Here is a 7,399-nt window from a genome sequence, read left to right as displayed (position 1 = left end):
GGAATTAATAAAAATAGAAGAAAGAACACCAATGTTATATTATAAATTACAATAGTTTTTCATTCTGCTTTTAAGAAAATTACAAGCAGGACATTCATGAGAAAACATGCAAATGCTAGTGGACCATGCATGTTTATTCATACATTCGCGCAAGAAAGAAGTTGTAAACGGAAATAAAGAGATGACATTTGAGATAACATGAAGCACATAATTTGAGATGACATGATGCTATAAAGATATCGGGTATAAATGCAAAATGGGAAATCCTACATCATTTACAGTAAGGTTCAAAATGTGAACACAAAAATTGGGATATCCAACCAATAAAAAATTATTACATTATTGAGAAATTAATTTACAATATTTTATAATAATGAAAGCATATAACACCAGTATATCATATTGATTCGAAATGTTGTCACACAATTTCATTGTGTTTCCATGCATAGTTTGGCATATTAAAACATGAACTTAACCAAAGGACTTAGTAAATGCTAGGACATTATCTGGGGGAAGACATATTTTCACTGCAAGATTTCAAGATTACACACTGGAAACTATTGCTACAGAAAGTAATCAGGAACTTCATTATAGAATATATATAACAGCATATGCACCCACCCACATAAATAACAAGTTTATCTTATAACAAGAACAAAATAACACAGTATGGAGTAGTAGCAGAGAAATTGTTATTTTAGAATTGCAGACAATGCATTAGTACAAAGTGGTTATGATTCATGAATGAAATCAGATCTTATTGATTGACTTCAAAACAAACAAGGACTAGACAAAGTATATAATATCGTGTACACAAATGCTACAGTCCCCATAAATAGTGTTTAATAATTGGCAAAAAATACTGAAAGCAAATTAAAACATAATTCTGTATCTTGGAAAAATGAATCTCAAACAAATACAATTTAGTATGTTGCACGTTATTTGAAGAAAAAAAATAAATATTTGGAATTTGTGTACACAAGTTGAAGTCAGTGACATTAATTTGAACAGTAGCACAAATAGAGCTATTAGGTTATTAAACGACGCTTCTGTAGTATGTTCACTGAGATGGCGTACAACCTGATAACCCTAACGTGGTACACATACTATGTTCAGGCTGTGTGCCATCTTGGTGCACATGCTGGGACACGGGACCACCTATTAAACATATAAAGGTATTCAAACTCAGCGATTGTGTGATCTCAGTGATTTTAGGTAGGGTTAGGAACTGAATTTTATGAGAATGTCTTCAAGACACGAAAATGGAAATCACAAAAGTAAGTGAGATTGCATACTAGTAGCAAGTCGAAATGATAAAATATTCGTGGCAGTAAAGGATCAGACCAGGAGATTGCACTCTTTCAAATGTTTGTGTAAATAAAATGATAACTATGGGGCTGACTATGTGCTATTAGGTGAAATCTATGAAAAAGTTGATCTGTCATAAAAATGTTTAGATTAGCTGGATGGATAACCTTGGATGCAACAATGGGAATACAGTTTGTATAAAAACAGTAGCAATAAATAAACTATAAAACAAGATTAAAAATGAGAGTGATTTTATGATTGATCCAAGTTACATTAACAAAAATAGGAAAATTATTTTAATAGAAGCAATTATGGCAAATAAACAACTCTTACTAACATGGATTAGCAAACCATGGATTAGCAAACATACACTAAAGTTTAATGTTTTACATGCCCTTTACAAATAACAAGTATCTAATTTCTCATTTAACATTTGCCTTATAAGCTAAAATGCTGAATAAATATTAAATATTACTAGATTAGAATGGTTCCTTTATGAAATTTGAACATAATCATATTCCAAGAACTTGTGAAATACTACACGAAGCTATTGTGTTAGAAAGTATCTTCAATACATTTTTGTACCAGGGTAAAGTTAACTATAACAAAATAGGAACCTCCGTCTGCTGAACGATTATTATTATTTTTTAATGAGTTGTCCGAAGCAATGATCAGCAATGATACCAAATCTGAACTGAAACGTAAGTTTCAGCACTTCAAATTCATAAACATTCTCAAGTTTCAGAATATTTGCAGATTGAACCAATACACAGTAGAGTATGTGAGCCGGTCATCAACTTCAAAACACAGTTTTGAAGTACAAAGACAGTTTTGGAGATAAAACTATATCAAGTCTCATGTCACAATTCATTTGTGGGCATGTAGTGGACCTATGGATCGTTTTGTTATTATGTTGTTGTTCTTTGACACATATTGAAAAACCGCTTTTCTCGTTGATTACTGGACGAATTGCTTTGAAATTTTCAATGGTTTAAGATTGATTTGCCTGAAGGCTATTACTTTCATGTATTTCCAATATTTCTGAGAGCTGCATGGAATTCATTTCTTTTGTGCTATGACCTCATCAAAAATTGCCACCATGTGGCGGTTCATCGTGCGCAGCGAGTCACGAGGTCAGCGAACATTGGTGCTTCTAGTGTTCAGCGAACCGTCAAAGGTAAGCTGGACTACTGCTTCGCTCAGGCTGCATGTCCATATATTTGAGCATCGCTCTCTTGTTGAAAGTGCAAACTAGAAAGTTCTTGATCCCCTTTCTGGCACAAATAGACTCACTTCAGTTATTGCAGCAATATCCCTAAAGACTAGATAACCTTAATCTTCATATCTGAAATTATATCAAAATACTTGACAGAGTTTCAAGTAGTCATTATAGACTTAATGTCATTTACGATCAAATTTTATAATGAAATTGGAAGTTCGGGGCTTTTACTACAGTTAATTAACATGACATGTGTCTCGCTCGGATTAACGATAGGATAGTAGCCTAAGTTGAACCAGAAGAATGTTAAATCTCTTATTTTCTGTGGATTAGCATTAACAGATTAATGCTGTAATGGGCCACATACCGGTACCGTACTCACTAAGGTACGTACCGGTAGGTGGTACCTATTACCGTATCCTGGCATATGCAGGTACATTCAGGCTACATGCTAAACTTAAGAACCTTAAAATGTTCGTACGGTACCGATGTACGGTACGGTACGGTAACACTGACACCATGCCCTTCACTTTCTCAAACGTCGCCATCCCTAATCTGCACCACAATTCGACCGCATTTTGCCATCCCTAATCTGCCACTACGCTTCGACCGCATTTTGCCATCCCTAATCTGCCACCACGCTTTGACCGCATTTTGCCATCCCTAATCTGCCACCATTCGACCGCATTTCGCCATCCCTAATCTGCCACGCTTCGACCGCATTTCGCCATCCCCAATTTGACTTTTCGTCCCTATTTCGCCATCCCTAATCTGCCACCTTTCGACCGTATTTCGCCATCCCTATTCTGCCATCCCCAATATGACTTTTATGCTACCACCACTATAGGAGGGTTGGTAGCATAAAAGTCATATTGGGGATGGCAAAATAGGGATGGCGAAATACGGTCGAAAGGTGGCAGATTAGGGATGGCGAAATAGGGACGAAAAGACAAATTGGGGATGGCAAAATGCGGTCGAAGCGTGGCAGATTAGGGATGGCGAAATACGGTCGAATGGTGGCAGATTAGGGATGGCAAAATGCGGTCGAAGCGTGGTGGCAGATTAGGGATGGCAAAATGCGGTCGATGGCTGTCAGTTTTTGCCAAATCGACTGTCATAATGCGCTGTTTAGTATACAGATAACAATAAACAATTGCCTCAAAATTACAAAGAAATATGGCCAAAGTGTTTAGATTTGGGGCTGATGAAATGGATTAGTACCTGTCAAATTCGGGCTTGGAAAACACAGTCGATGAGTGTCAAAATGGGATGGCGAAATGGGGTCGAAGCGTGGCAGATTAGGGATGGCGAAATGCGGTCGAAGCGTGGCAGATTAGGGATGGCAAAATGCGGTCGAAGCGTGGTGGCAGATTAGGGATGGCAAAATGCGGTCGAAGCGTGGTGGCAGATTAGGGATGGCGAAATACGGTCGAAACGTGGCAGATTAGGGATGGCAAAATGCGGTCGAAGCGTGGTGGCAGATTAGGGATGCCAAAATACGGTCGAAGCGTGGCAGGTTAGGGATGGCAAAATACGGATGAAGCGTGTCAAATTGGGGGTGGCGAAATAGGGTCGATTCCTGTCAGGTTAGAGATGATGAAATATGGTCGATGCGTGTCAGATTAAGGAGGGCGAAATAGGGCAGTGGGTTGACGGGTGTCATGTTAAGGATGGCGAAATGCGTGTCAGATTTGGAAACGAACATTGTCAAATTTAAGGAACTAATCTGATCAGTGTTTCACATTTTAAAATTCATTTAAAAGGTATTGTCCGATTTTACATCGTGTCTTTATTTTATGATTAATTTTAATGTTTTATATATTATTACATTTTTCTCATCATGTCTTGAACATTTTTTTTATATTTTTCTGATTAATAATTTTAATACAATCTTTTAATGTTTGATATATTATTACGTTTCTCTCATCAAGTTTTGGGTACTCCTGAAGTATGCGCACCAAGATGTCGCACAACCTGAACCCTAACCTGGTACACAACCTGAGTTCAGGTTATGCGCCAGCTTGTTGCGCATATTTCAAGAGGTCTGCATTGGCTGGCATAGCATTGTGGATCGTGCCATCATTTATGAGGTCATATGTTTTATCTCTTTCGTCATGGAAATTTCAATTTTTCCCTGGTATTATTGTCCCTACAATTTTTTACGCCACCCCGAAGCCTGCGATATTTCTATTCCAAATACTGTTATTAAACAATTCTTTTCAATTACAAATATTTTAAATTGCTCAAGTATATATGTAGAAGAATCCTGTTTTGCTTTAAAATATTTTTGGCATAATTCACGATCACACTGCATGAAGAGTTCATTCTCCGTGTTTCGTTAATTTCAATTCTCAAAATTTCTTTCGAAGTTAATTGGTTTTATAATTTGAATATAACCTTTTGATGTAAAGATGTGTTCGATATATTATGCTATAAAATGATTTTTATGATATTGGGTGAATTCCTATCTAGAGGAGAGTCTTTGAATAGGAATATACGTTGTAGTATTACTCACTTTTGTATAATATTATTCATGAAAACGCGACAAACTATTTGAACTGCGTAAAAATGAAAATGCGACTTTTGTATAACACTGGCAAAGAATCTACAAAAGGCAAGGTAATTAAACATAGGGATTTTGGTATAAACAGTTCAAAAACCAACTAATAGAAGATTTCAACACAAAATGTTGGAAACCACCAAATTCATCCATTTTATCGTTTTTCAGAAAGTAAATGTCGAAGACTAGTTTGACTTTTTAGGAATCTTCTTGCATGCTTTACTTCTTGAGGAACATAATTACCATTACCTGGTACAGAATCCAAACCATGTCTTACTGGATAGCGAAGGAGCAACTTATAAATTAATGTGTTACGTGTAACGCAAGTCTTGTTCTCTGTTGCAATTGAATTCCAAGGAAAGACGCATTTGCGACAAATTTTCCGTGCTGTTTGGAATAGGGTGGGTTAGACCTTGGTGCTATATATATCCGCATTGTTTAATATTTAATAGTGCTTATAACTGGCGTAGTTTCGTGCACCGTTATTTCGCGTTCAAATGCGTTTGATGAGGGATTAATTTTGAGCTAGTAATACGTTCAATATTCATATCTAATGATTGTAATATTTGTTCTGGTGAGTATAACATAAAAAAAGCCTTTCTAGATTTTCAATTGAAATCAAATGAAATTATACTTTCAAAAACTTATAGGCGAAATGTTTTGAAAACATTCTGCGCTGAGCAGGGTCTCTATATTTGTACGGACATTTAGCGAAATAAAGCCAGTGAAATACTTCCCTGAATATTCGACATTTACACTGGAGTCAAATTACTACTAATCTGCAACTGAAAAGTTTCAACCTAATTGTTTTTGAACTTTACAAAACAATCTCAAACATTTGATGGTCAGAAAACGCTAATGTTTCATGTAGTAGTCAGGGAACACGCAATTTGATGGGTTAGTCTAGCAGGAATGGCGAACCTTTTTAAAGAATTGGGTCGAAAATTATTGTTGTATTGTAGAAAAGAAGACTGTGGTTCGTAGACAGGGTTGTCCAAAACGAATCAAATATTCGAATACATTTTCGGCTGATTTTCGAATATTATATAGTCTCTTTTCATCGTAAACACGGTTTTTCGTTTTTGCGGGAATCTTCAAACGAGTTTACACATTCATTTCCATTACGTCAAGAAATTGAAGATTATTCAATGTCGTAATTGTTATGATACCCAATAAATTGTCGCAAGTCGGAAAACAAGTCGATTTATCAGAGGAAATAATCAATACTTTTTCCCGCTTTATGGTAAATAATTTTGATAATGATATTTGAAAGTTTCGACTTTTTACTGGGATGATTTTCTGTTGTGCAAATTATTTATATCCATGAACGATACTAGCATATAAAATTATTATGCGTTATTAATTTAGTTTTGTTTAACGTAACTTATGGTTGCGACGACAATTTGTGAGCAAAAAATGTGTAGTGAACTGCCCGATATTATTCATTTTTGATTCCTATTTTCGGATTTACTGAATAATAAAAGTATTATTACTCTGAAATCTACTGGAATTTGTGGACTTAAAATGTGTGGCAAGGTGCCCGAATATAATTAATTTCTGATTCGTATTAACAAAATAATATTACTCAAAAATACACTACACGGACTTAAAATGTGTGGTAAAGTGCCCGAATATAATTAATTGCTGATTCGTATTTTCGTATTCACAAAATAATAAAAGTATTATTACTCCAAAATACAACGGCAATTTGTGGGCTTAAAATGTGTGGTAAAGTGCCCGAATATAATTAATTGCTGATTCGTATTTTGGTATTCACAAAATAATAAAAGTATTATTACTCCAAAATACAACGGCAATTTGTGGGCTTAAAATGTGTGGTGAAGTGCCTGAATATAATTAATTGCTGATTCGTATTTTCGTATTCACAAAATAATAAAAGTATTATTACTCCAAAATACAACGGCAATTTGTGGGCTTAAAATGTGTGGTAAAGCGCCTGAATATAATTAATTTTTGATTCGTATTTTAAGACTCTCGGAAAAATTGTCCCAAGTCGGAAAAATAATTTATACTTTATCCCGCTTTTTGGCAAATAATTTGAATAATGGTTGGTAGAAAGTATGAACTTTTTACCAGGATGATTTTGTGTTGCGCCAAATATTCAAATCCATGACCGATACCACTATTTCAAATGCCTTGCCATATTAATTTAAATCTGTTAACGTAACTAACTCATGATTACGTCGACTTGTGAAAAAATAAAAGCGTTACTATTCTAAAATATATATCGCAGTAATCTGTGAATATGAAATGCCTGGTAATATAGCCAGTTATTCCATTGTTTATTGCAT

This window comes from Styela clava, chromosome 5 (assembly GCF_964204865.1).
Source record: "Styela clava chromosome 5, kaStyClav1.hap1.2, whole genome shotgun sequence".
Taxonomy (NCBI): Eukaryota; Metazoa; Chordata; class Ascidiacea; order Stolidobranchia; family Styelidae; genus Styela; species Styela clava.
This window is presented reverse-complemented; position numbering follows the sequence as displayed.